Raw genomic sequence first — 13,194 nt, forward strand, 5'->3', positions numbered from 1 at the left:
CAAAAAATTTATATTATATACACACTTTTTATATAGAATATATATATATTTGGGTGCACTCTTAATGGTTACTACCCATGGATAGTTACTTTAATATTAATCATTGGATTAAGATCAATGATCCATATTTATAGTTGTTAATTAATATTTCTATAAATAAATTTTGATTTTTCAAATTTTTGAAAGGTTTACTTGATGAAAAAAATGTATTTATTATGAAAATATAATATTGTAAACTTTTCATTTTTCAAATACATGTCAATTTTTAAATATAGCTAGTGTCTCTCATTGGTTGGACACAACATTGATTATGACAAAAGAAAAATAACTAAATTCGAAATTAATGTAGAAAAAAAAATATTTACCTATTAGTGACTTGCTATACCAAGTTAGTATGTTATCAAATCATTATAATTGTTAGTACCCATCTATGGGTAGTAACCATTGAAAAGTCTTCCATATATATTTATAGGACAAAAATATACTGTATAGTAATTAGAATACACAAAATGATATTTTAATGACCACAAATTATTTATGTATTTGATAAAAAAAAATATGAGATATATCTATTCTATATAATAAATGTGTATATAATGAAAATTCTTGGTTTTAACGATTTATTATATTAATTTTAACCGAATATTTTAAATATTTAACATAATATATTTTAAAGCTAACTTAAAAATAGATATTTATCAATTATATTAATATAAATTTAAATATTATAAAATATTATTATTATAATAATATATAATACAAAATTAGATATTTAATAACTATATTAATATAAATTTAAATATTATAATAATAATATTTAATACAAAACTAGATATTTAATACTTATATCAATATAAATTTAAATATTTTTATAATAATAATATATAATACATAATCTTTATTTTTATTAAAAAAATTATCAATAATATTTAAAAAAATTATCTTATAATATATATTTAAAAAAAATTATTTTGGTTTAATTTTTTATTTAGTATGTTTATGTTATTTTATTATATATAATATTGTTTATTTATTTAAAATATTTATATGAAAATGATACAAATTTAATAAATACAATTAATAAGTTATATAAATAAAATTAAACAAATGTAAATTGTAAGTTAATTGTATCTAGTATAATTATATCCACGTGAAACTTCATATTTATACGTTGATACATTGTTTTGCCTATTTAATATAATAATTACACTACACGAATTTGATATTTAATTACAGATGTTAATAACACGTTTAAAAAAACGTAATAGGCTTTTAACGTTTTTTTTAACTCGGACCATAGATAAAGATCAAATCAAATTTTAGGATTAGCGTTACTCCAAAGGTACGAAAATAACCCTTAACATTTTTTCTTTTTTTCTTTCTTTGCCCTAAATCTCTCTCTCTCTCTCTCTTTCCCGCCCTCTCTCTCAACGATGATCTCCTTCTCACTTCACGGCATTATCTCCTCCAATTATCTGTCCATTCTCTAGTGACACCGGTAACGACGACGAAGCTCTTCTCTCCTACAATGCGTAAGAATTTTAATATCTCTGCTGCTTTAATCACTCCGATCGTGCCAAGGGTTTCAGTGGAGGAACAAGTTCACCCGATTGGCCACTGAGGACCGCCGGAGCGAATTCGACACCATATCGGAAGCTACCGAGGATGCCAAAGTCGTAGAAGATGAAGAGAAAAGTCAAACATTGGCCAAGATAATTGATGCTACAGGTTCTAATTGATTTTGATGAATATCTTGGAATGACTTAATTTGTTGCTCTATCTCTCATCAATTATGTATGTTGCGCTCTTCATTTAGGTTGTGATTTTTACTTTGAATTAGATGTATTGATCTAATTTAAACATTATTATGATTTGATGTGAGTCGAATTTGTTTATGCTAGCTCTGTTTTCTTATTGTATTGAATATGCTCTGTTTTCACATTATTGTTTACGCTGATTGAATTGTATCATATATACTTGATTTATCTATACTTCTGCCTTTTCAATTTGATGGTTTCCAGAGCTTATTAACTAATAACTCGTAGCTTCAATTGTTTCAATAAATTGTTGCTTAGACTTTGTGAGTGAGTTAGAGAGTGAGATGGCTGGTGTGTTGTAAATCATCAAGTACATTTTGACTATTTCGTTAGTGATGAGAAAGTGAGTGTTATTAATCTTTATTATCATTCGTTATTGTGTTGTGCCTTAAGACTTCATATTATGTTCTTTATTTCCAGGTCTTTCTTCTATGTATCCATGTAATGATCGATCTGCTATACCAAATTAATTATGAAGCTTCTTGATGATCACTGTCTATGTCTATATTGATATTGTAGAAATGGTTTTTGTAAAAACACAGCTCTTTTATAGTTCTAATTAAGTATCTATATTGCTGATTTCCTCTGAGATTTTGTCTTATTGCTTTTATAAGTTTCCATTGTCTTTTTTTGACCAGATTTGTTATAAAAGAATGTAGGAGTACACTGAAGGTGACCCAGAATTTGACATTATGATCCTTGTTTCTTATTACTGTTTGGTTAGTGAGAATGTGAGTGTAATTATCATTCTCCTTTCTTTTCTACATAAACCTATTGCATAAATATATATTAATGGTCTTAGTAAATTAATCTTGATAAAGTTGTTGCTCCTGCTTATGGTTGCAAGTGCCATATGTGAGGTAGGGCTGGCAATTCGTGTAAACGTGTCAGATTCGTGTCGACACGATTATGACACGACATGATTAAGGTAAACACGAATACGACACGATTATTAAACGTGTCAAAAATACGAACACGAACACGACACGATTATTAAACGGGTCAACACGACACGACACGAACACGATAACATGATTATGACACGATTAATCATAACTATACGAAAAAAAATCATCAAACCTATGTAAAGTAATCGTGTTATCGTGTCTGACACGATTATGACATAACACGATTATTAAATGGGTCAACGCGAATATGACACGACACGATTAAGGTAAACACGAACACAACACGATTATTAAACGTGTCGTGTTCATGTTTACTTTAATCGTGTCGTGACCCAAATTGCCACCCGTAATGTGAGGTTATTCCATATGATGCTGGTTCTATTGAGAAAGCAAGCTAATATTCAGATCAGAACTTCTCTTGTTAACAGATGAAAATGTTGATTTTTCCACCGATCATTTTTCTCTTTTGATTATTGCCTTTGATATTTATTTTGGTACCTTTCTTTTAAAACATTTTCCCTGTCAATCACCTTATTATATTCTTAAGCTGTGAGGGGTACTGGACCAAAAATTTTAGGAGCAGAGACAGAAGAAAAACTTGGAGATATAAAACAGCCTTTAATTACTATTATAGACTCATTGTTGGCCTTTGAGTAACGACATCTATTTATTATTTACCTTTAGAAGTAATTTACCTTAAACATTTTAAATCTACTGTGATTTTATTACTATTGAAAATATTGTACTCTATAAAATCTGATTATGGTTGCAAGTGTCATATGGAGTATTACTAATTTGATTTCTTATTGTTGGACCGAGGATGAGGAGTTGTAAACAACAGAGTTTAAACCTATATTGAGAGGAGATGATTCAGGTATGGATGCATTACATATTAATGCTAGGCAATTGAAGAGGAAGGTTGAAGAAGGAGGAGAGAATATCTACAAAGTCCAGCTAGCATGTGTCTTCATTCCCTTGTATTCACCAATTATTTACTCTGGTATGGTTCAAGCCTGGAACTTAATTTCAGCCTCTGTTTATTTTTTATCGCATGCATTACCATTTTACTTCACATCATGTTCCTTGAATTATTTTTAGTAATATTAAAACTAACTGAAACATTATATTTAATGTTGTAACTAATAATAGAAGAACTACATGTCCCCTGCTTGGAAGTGTGAGATGAAGCCATTGAAAAAGAAAAAGGTCTCATGAGGAATAAGGTATTTCATATACAATAAATACCTTATTGTACATTGACTTAGCATTTTGGATTATTTAATGCTCTTTTTGTGTATGTGCAATCTGGTAGGATTTTCCTTTCTCTAATCGCCCAGACAGCAAGAGTAATAGCAAATAACAGTGAAAATAAATGCAGAAATGATGAAGAAATTCAATTGTATTGATACCCAGGTGTTTGAGAGCCTGGTCTCTCCCAAAAGAGGTTACAAAATACCAATTCCAGCCTAAACTTCAACTGACTCTTACCAGCTATATATATCATTACCTCACTGTATTATTATGCACCCCATTCCCACCTAATAACAGCTCTCATAACTAACTTTAAGTGACAAATACCCTCTGGACACAACTACCCATGAGCCGTTCCTTTCCCCTTATCCCTCCTAACATACACAAATGTAATGGGGTGTCTATCACAATCAAGATATTTCTATTGGCATGTATTGCTTATATTGTGTGCTTACACCGCATGCAGAGGTCTAGAATATGTTGCATGTAGGATTTTAGTCTCATCTTTTTCATTCTCTAGTTGACTTCGATTTTAATTCTATAGCTAATTATTCCACATAGAGATTTTTTATTCCAAAATTAACTCTTAATTAGTCTCATTCTGTATTTCTATCTATATGTCATGTTTTTCCAAAATAAAATATAAGATTAACAAGGACATATATATATATATGTATATATATTACTATAAAGGTCTGAATCTTTGCATAATTACTTTTTTATTATTCTTTGCATATAAATGGATTTATACATATTTAACTTTCTCTTTATTTGCTTATGACTTTCATACGCATACACTGAAGCTTTCAAAGATTAATAAGAATAAGGATCGTATGAGCTTTCACAGAGTTTTAATATCACTTAAGGATTACTATTAGCCATCGTATGAGGTATGAGTTTAGTTATGGTGCCGATTTTTTTAGACTTTTATACTTATTGGTTATGAAGATAACATATGAGTTTTATTTTCTTATTGCATATTTTTACTCTGTTATCTAGGTAATGAAGATGGCTATACAAGATTTGGATGCTTGCAATTAACAAAGAGAAAGCATGGGACAAATGTTACAATTTGTATTTTATACTTGCTAGACCTTATATTCTAAGCAAGCGTGAGTACTTTTATTATGGTATATTTTGTACTTAAGTGTTTTTTATTTGGAACACATGTATTGAATGTTTTGGTTAATACAAGAAAATACATTAGACTTGATCAAATTTTAATTACATTATTGGGACAAATAGTAGGGATTATAAAATTTGACAATTTCACTTCAAGTGTTATAAAAAACCCAAAATATAACATTAACAAAGAGTTATTATTACAAAATTATAACAATAATAAAATACAATATTCCTTAATACGTAAATTAATAATTTTTTAATTAAAAATAGTAAAATTACATTTTGAAAATGTAATTTATAACTATAAGATTACATTTGGTTAATGTAATTAAATAAAAAAAATATTTTACATAAAGAACCATAACATTTATATAATGTAAATATTTACAATATATAACATTAAAACAAGGTTATAATAGTTTATTTAATAACATGTAAAAAATGTAATCAAACGACAAGATTTTTAATATCATGGGCAGATTTAACACTTGCTAAAGTGTTATAAACTTTATTTGATAACACTTTTCGATGGTAAATATTTTTTCTTGTGGATTATATCATATAGTTAACTATACAATATCTCGCCTAAATATTTATATATTATAAATGTGAGTTTAATAGAAATTGTTGTGTTTACCTTAGATTTAATACTTTCTTTTATTGTTTTTTAACGCTGTTAATTTTAAAGTTATCTAAATAAGGTAAATAATTTTTTTAAAAAATAAAAGTAATAAAATCATCTAAATATTGTAAATAAATTGAAAAAATAAATAACAAGTAATAAATGAGCCTTAATAATTTCTTATCACATATTTTAAAATTTCATATTAAAGTATTTATATTACTCTATCAATTATATATGTTTTCAAAACTATAACCTAAAAATATTTATATGCTTAATTTTTTTTTATTTCTTTTATTAATTATTTATTTTTTTATTTAATATATTTTGTTTATCCAATTGTATATGTAATAATGAAATAATACATATATATACATATTTTCCCATTTTACTATTTAGTTTTTTTTTTATGAGAAATTACTTATTTTAATTACTCTAACCGTTAATTAACTAATATATATTTATATATAACTTTTTGTTGCCTTTAAAATTTTTTAAATTAAATAATTAAAATTTGATTAAATAAACTTTTTAAATTGATAATTTTAAGTTAGAATTTTTTTTTAATATTTTATTATATTAAAATTCAAAGGTATTTTTCTAAAAGGAAAGTAGAAAAAAAATTTAAAACTAGAGTGCACCATATCCTTATGTATAAAAAAATGTGTATCTAATATTTTCTTATTTAACAAATTTGTTAATTTTGAAAAATACATAAACAATGTTTTGTTTTAATTTATTTTAATATGTTTTTGTAATTCTTTTATAATATATATAACATTATTTTTTTATTTTAAATTTATATGACAATTAAAAAATATAATAAAAATAATTAATATATTGTTTAAATAAAAACTTAAGTAAGCATGTATTGCACATTGCTTTAGTATTATATATGTACTATCGGTGTTTAGATGTAGTTATCTTCAAGTACTGTTTAAATAATATGAATATAATTTTGTAAATACATATGTAATTTTATAGAAAATTATAATATATGCCTATAAAATTATTGTATATTACTTGTAATATAATATAATACAACGACATTGGTGATAAACCCCTGTAACTAGTTATGACTTATATGGCATATGGCAGGCAAAGTTGTCAATCATGTGAGAAAAAGCTTATAGCATGGGGCTCTTGGCAATTTGCTTCGATCTCACTCTCTTATAGTACTTTTACACTGAGTTGAATAATCTAGTCCACTACAGTATGTTGCTTCCTATTTACGACCATCTTCACATAATTACAAACATATCTTGTAAACACACATAGTCATGTTTCTAAGATTTACTCTTTAGTATTATATATTATTAATAATTATTTTTCGAAAAAAGATAATAACATACAAAAAGCTTCATAATTATTATTCATATACCCGTGGCATATGGACTAATGACTTTTCACTTATGTCTGCAAAATTAATGAGAAAAAAAAAAGTTGTCACGCTCACATTTATATATTATATAGATATGTATTTACAGCTCAATACTCCTCCCCTATTCATATATATATATATATATATAAAAATTCTTCCTCTTTTTTGTTTTGTTCGTGTGATTCACAAATAATAATCATGATTAATTTTAGATAGCTATAAATATATATATATATATATACTAGCACAAAGTAATGTTCACGTTTGTTTAGTTATATTGAGAATATGTGTGAATTTAGTTTTATTTTTTAATTTTCGTATTAAAATTTATTATTTAATCAAGGGTTGATAATGATTTGGTACTAATTAGCTAAAATATGACATATATACTAAATTCAAATTATTTATGTAATAATAAATAAATAATATTTTACTACTAACCTAGTAGTACTGAAAGTGTTGAAGGTGAATAAATATGAGTGTAAGTAAAATTATAATAATAATAATAATAAAAGTTAAATTTGTAATGTAGTTATATTTTTTATATAAGAATATGTTAGTCCACTAAACTATGTTATATATATATGAAAATTAATAACAATAATATTTATATATTTATTAATATATATATTATGAATATTATTATTAATATATATCCAATTTGTTATCCAAAATAACATAATTATTAATATTATATGATGATAATAATATCTTCTAAATTTTGTGTTCCTAACTTATTTAATTTTAATTAATTTAAATATATATATAAATAAAAAATTTGTTTACCTAAGTTATAAATTTTGGGTATAAATTTTTAGTAGTATAAATTTTGGGTAGATTTTAAAAAATTATACATTATTGGGCCAACCCCAAACTAATTAACTAAAGCCCAATAATCAAACCATACCTATCAAACCCTAGTATAAATATATATATTTCTACCAAAACCTAAACCTAAACCTAAACCTAAACATATCCTAAGCTGTCTCTGCCTGAGCCCTCCTGTAATGCCCTAAACTCCAGGGACCGTTACGGTATGCCTTACAAATAGTGCTAAACTCGCTAATCGAGTCATTTGGCCAAAATCGTGTAACTAAGTATGATTAGCAGTTTAGGGGTTAAAATTTTGATTAAGATATAACGTTTCATTAGAACGTTTACTGTATACATTGGGATCCCAAAAATATAATTTAAAAGTCTATTACAAGAAAATATTTATAATCAGCCGATCTAGGCGGCAAAACAGGGTTTAACCCTAGTTCCTCTTTTAACCCTCGACCGTGGCGGTCGAGCAACCGCATATGTACACATCGCCACCTAAGCTCTTCAACTCAAGGATGATCTAACTTTCTTTTGCATTTACCTGCACCACATAGCACCCGTGAGCCGTAGCCCAGCAAGAAAACTCAATATGCTCATGAACAGTAATAACATGTCATCAAATCATAAGGCACACACTTAGCAAATATAGCCCTATTCAAGCAGGCAAATGAGTTCATGTAATGATGAATATACAACATCAACCGATGATCATAATAATCATCCCGGGCTTTTAGCCCCAAATAGAAGAGTGATAGTTGTAATAGTCACTAAGGTGGGTTCTGTTCCCATTAGCCATGTGACGATAGGGTCACCAGGGCTTTGTAGATAAGTGATCATCTCACTAGCTTAAACAAGATAGGTGTTCGATGAACTAGCCACCAATATAACCTATCGCATGACCATAGAGTCACAACCATGGGATTCCACTCCCTAGCCACGTGACAAACCGCACCTAGGCCTTTGGCCCTGGCCCTGAGTAACTAGTCCTAGACTAGTCAAGCGCTTATAATTTTAATCGACCTTAGGTTCGGTCCAGCATCAATGCTCCCAGAGTCATTCAACGCTGATATCGATTAGATCTAATCTTTTATCGGTCCTGCGTTCATGACGCTTATGTCGTTTCTGACTCTCAGGTCAGTAATACGCAACCAGTGCCGACCTTGACTAGTCAGTGCCATACACAAGTAAGTAATGCTACCAAACATATATCATATGTCAATTATCCGAATACAGGGCATTCACCATGCTTACTTAACAATTGCTAGCACAATTAGGATCATGCATAAACACAAAGGCTCAAGCTCTAACCAATCTCATATTCAATATCCACGGCATGCCCTAATCACATGTTTCTCGTGCATCACATTTAAACATCCAACATGCATCAAGAATAACCATGCATGTCACATATACACAGGGTGCAGTTTTCTTACCTCTGGTTCGAGCGAGAAACAATAATTGAACGACCCTTGAGATCGATCGACCTTTTAATCCTTTAGCGGTCACCTAGTCATAACCAAATACAACCTCCATTAATGAAAATCAACAATAATAGGGTCTTGATCTAAACCCCACTCTCGGGACCCCGAAATGTACCTGTTGACCGCATTTTTGGCCAACGACGTGAGAACGTCAAAAACGACAAAAACCTTCAAGAGAAATAAACGACACAGACGATTTTGAAAAGAAAGTAAATAACACACGTAATTTTTATAGTGGTTCAGCCCCAATATGTTGGTAATAGCCTAATCCACTTAGAGTTGTGATTATAGATCTACACTCAAGATCAAATGAACCTGAGTCAACTGAGTTTCTTCAGTGTAGATTACAAGAATACAAGAATTCTCTCAAATACAAGTACTCTCTCTCTCTCTCTAGAAAATTTGGATCAAATGTTCAAAAGACCAAAAGTCCCCTTTATGATGCCATAAGCCTTGTATTTATAGGCTTAGGATCGTACAGATGATATCCCCATAATCAGGATATTTAATTATTCTCATTATATTTAAATTACATTAATATTCAAAATGTAACAATACACTAAATTTTGTGGGATAAATGAGAGATTCCCGCGTATGCCAAGACTGATTCTTGATGAAGTCGTTTCTGGGAATCTTGACGTAGTCCTGCTCTATCTAGTTGATCCATATCACCTTCAGTCTGGTCGGCCACACCTTTACTGGGCAGTTATGCACTTGACTGGGCAGTCATGCACTTGGCTGGGCAGACATGCACTTGGCTGAGCAGACATGCACTTACCTGGGCAGACATGCACTTGACTCGTCGGACATGGTCATGACTGATCGGCCAAGTTCATGCCTGGTCGGAAAAAGTCATGCCTAGGCAGGCAAGGTCATGCCTGGGCAGACAAGGTCACTCCTGGGCAGACAAGGTCATGCCTAGGCAGACAAACACATGACTGGTCGGACAAGGTCATGCCTGGTCGTACAAAGTCATGCCTGGGCAGGCAAGGTCATGCCTGGGCAGACAAGGTCACTCCTGGGCAAACAAGGTCATTCCTGGGCAGACAAGGTCATGCCTGGGCAGACAAACACGTGACTGGTCGGATAAGGTCATGCCTGGTCGGTCATGACACTTCTCAAGCCAGTCAAAAATTATCATAACTCTGAGGAGCCAATATATTTATTGACTATTAACATGTCATTTATGGACCATGTACTGCCACTTGTCACCTCTATTGCCACGTCATCGATCTCCAATTTTTGGGGATAACAGTACCCACACGGTGAGTAGATTCGATCCCGGGCCTTAAGGATTGAAACCCCGAGCCAAAAACCCTTAAAAACACTCAAAACGGGATTCTGAGGAAACAGGGTAGCGCTGTAGCACTACCCCCCTAGCGTCCCAGCGCTCAAGATAGACCAAAACCGCCCCAAAGCCACCCTGGGTAGCGCTGTAGCGCTACCTCCAGCCTGATGTGCCCCTGAACCTTTCTCCTTTAACTCCTTCATTACCAACTTGATTCCAATGCTTCCAAACATCAAATTAAGTCCCAAATGAACCCAAAAACAATCCCCCACATGTCCTAGGTACCACAACCCCAAGAACCCTAGCCAAAAACATCCATTGAAAACTCAACTTTCCAACTCAAAAACCAGCTGAAACTCAACTAGGAAAACAGAGCAAGAACAAGAGTTTTAATGGCTAAAAACTCACCTCAATCTCAGCAACACACCCTCTTCAATGGTAGAGCATAACCCTAGCTTATCACAGCTTGGTTCCTTGGCTTGGTTCCTCAAAAAGAGCTTGAAAATCCAAAGATAAATGGGGGAGAAATGACCATCGGGAGAGAAGGGAAGGAGACTCTGTTTTCTACAACCTTAATGGTTAATATATATCCTTTAGGGTGAAAAGACCTAAATGCCCTCAAGTCTCAAATAAACCTTAACAGCCACCAAGGGCACAATCGTCCTTTCACACCTACTTCGTTAATCATAATTAAACCCTTCAATTCCCGCTATTCTCAATATTCTCAAATACCAATAAATCATATCCCATTACCATTTAATTCTCGGTAATGTTCTAACCATTAAAATCACCCCGAGACTTATCCGGAGCCCCGAACTTAAACCCGTTATGACCAGACCGAACATTTACATTTCATGATCGTCTCATGCCGAAAGGCTCGAACAAATCCACATATAATGTAGTACCATTCATAAATCACCCACATGCACGAAAATACACAATTACACCCTCAACGGGCCAAATTACCAAAATGCCTATCTAATGAAATATGAACTCATATGCATGTGTTTATCATCATATCATAATATAAACACATGCATATAATCATTTAATATCGTAATAAATCAATTATGGCCCTTCCGGCCTCCTAATCAAGGTCCTAAACCTTATTAGGAAATTTGGGGCATTACACCTCCCCTCTCCTCTGTGTCCCCGGCCACAAGAGACAACACCATTTGACCCCTCTTTTTCTCTCTCGACAAAGGAACCCACCACCACTCCACCAGCTCGACCCACCCACGCCCGTCAACTCTTTGTCAGCTCCATTTCCCCTCACCCAAAACTAGTCAGTCCCCGTCATACTTCCCTCATTATCTCCGAATCACCCAGGCCCATCTCGGCCTCCCTAGCGCGACCTCGAAGCTAGGTGACCAGTCAGTCCCCGTCATCCTTCCCTCACCATCTCTGAATCACTCAGGCCCATCTCGGCCTCCCTCGCACGACCCCGAAGCCAGGTGACCCTAACCCAGTTGCAACCCCAACATAGGCGTCACCACTGTCTGACCACCATAGCGTCACCTCACGTCACCTGTTCTACACCAAACCCAGACCAGAGGCTGTGAACATCTCAAACGAACCCGCAAAGGTATTTTTTTCAGCTTAATCCCAAAGTGTTTTAGTTTTGTTTTTTGGTAATGTAAAACTTGTTTTCTACTTGTCTCTTGTGTCTGGTTCACTTGACTTTTGGAACCCCACTTACTTAGGTTGGACAAATTTTTGTTCATGTAGTCCTAAAGAAACATAAGCTTTTATTAGTATATTCCTCTAAAGTCCAAACCTTGAAGAGTCTTTTTCTTAATAGTGTTTGGGGTTGGGACATTTCCACTATATAATTGACTCAAAATCTACTCGATCATACACTTCAATATAGTTGCTTTTTTTAAAAAAATAATATAAAAAATATTCTAGAAGAAAATAATGTTACCCATCCCTCCCTACACCTCCTTCCATGCGTGTACGCATACTTGGTAAGAATTAGGCTATGTTTAGTTGGGTGGAATGTAAATAAAATAAAAAAAATCATGACATTCAAATGAAAGGATTTTTCTATCATTTTAGTACATGAAATAGTCATTCTAATAAAATAAATAAAAAAGGCTATTTCAATGCTTTAAAAATAATAGTATATTATAAAATAATATAATCTTGAGAAAGAAATAGGAGAAGAGATAAGACAGAGTGAATGAGAGAATTTTATGAGTACTTTATTGTAGAGTCCCAGAATTTACTTAGCTAGTTAGGTAGTAGTAGTAGTAGTAGTAGTAGTAGTAGTAGTAGTAGTAGTAGTAGTAGTAGTAGTAGTAGTAGTAGTAGTAGTAGTAGTAGTAGTAGTAGTAGTAGAGATAGCTAGTAGTAGTATAGTAGAGATAGCTAGTAGTAGTAGAGATAGCTAGTAGTAGTAGTAGTGATAGCTAGTAGTAGTTATAGTATGTTCATTACTGTGGATTTTGGTTCAAGTCAGGACTTAGTTGGAAACTCATAACAATAGTTATGGATTTT

General features: G+C 31.5%; 1 long non-coding RNA gene across 2 annotated transcripts; it reads left to right on the plus strand.

Moving 5' to 3' along the window:
* Window positions 1–1,335: 1,335 nt before the first annotated feature.
* On the plus strand, window positions 1,336–5,188 carry LOC133823424 (uncharacterized). 2 transcript variants are annotated; one of them, XR_009888332.1, is made up of 6 exons: window positions 1,336–1,728; window positions 2,456–2,548; window positions 3,545–3,725; window positions 3,875–3,948; window positions 4,780–4,866; window positions 4,976–5,188. It is a non-coding gene; the product is annotated as an uncharacterized LOC133823424 (long non-coding RNA). The 2 variants fall into 2 exon arrangements; XR_009888331.1 differs by having other exon boundaries at window positions 2,456–3,725.
* Window positions 5,189–13,194: the final 8,006 nt, after the last annotated feature.

The sequence above is a fragment of the Humulus lupulus genome, chromosome 3 (assembly GCF_963169125.1).
Source record: "Humulus lupulus chromosome 3, drHumLupu1.1, whole genome shotgun sequence".
In the NCBI taxonomy this organism is placed as follows: domain Eukaryota; kingdom Viridiplantae; phylum Streptophyta; class Magnoliopsida; order Rosales; family Cannabaceae; genus Humulus; species Humulus lupulus.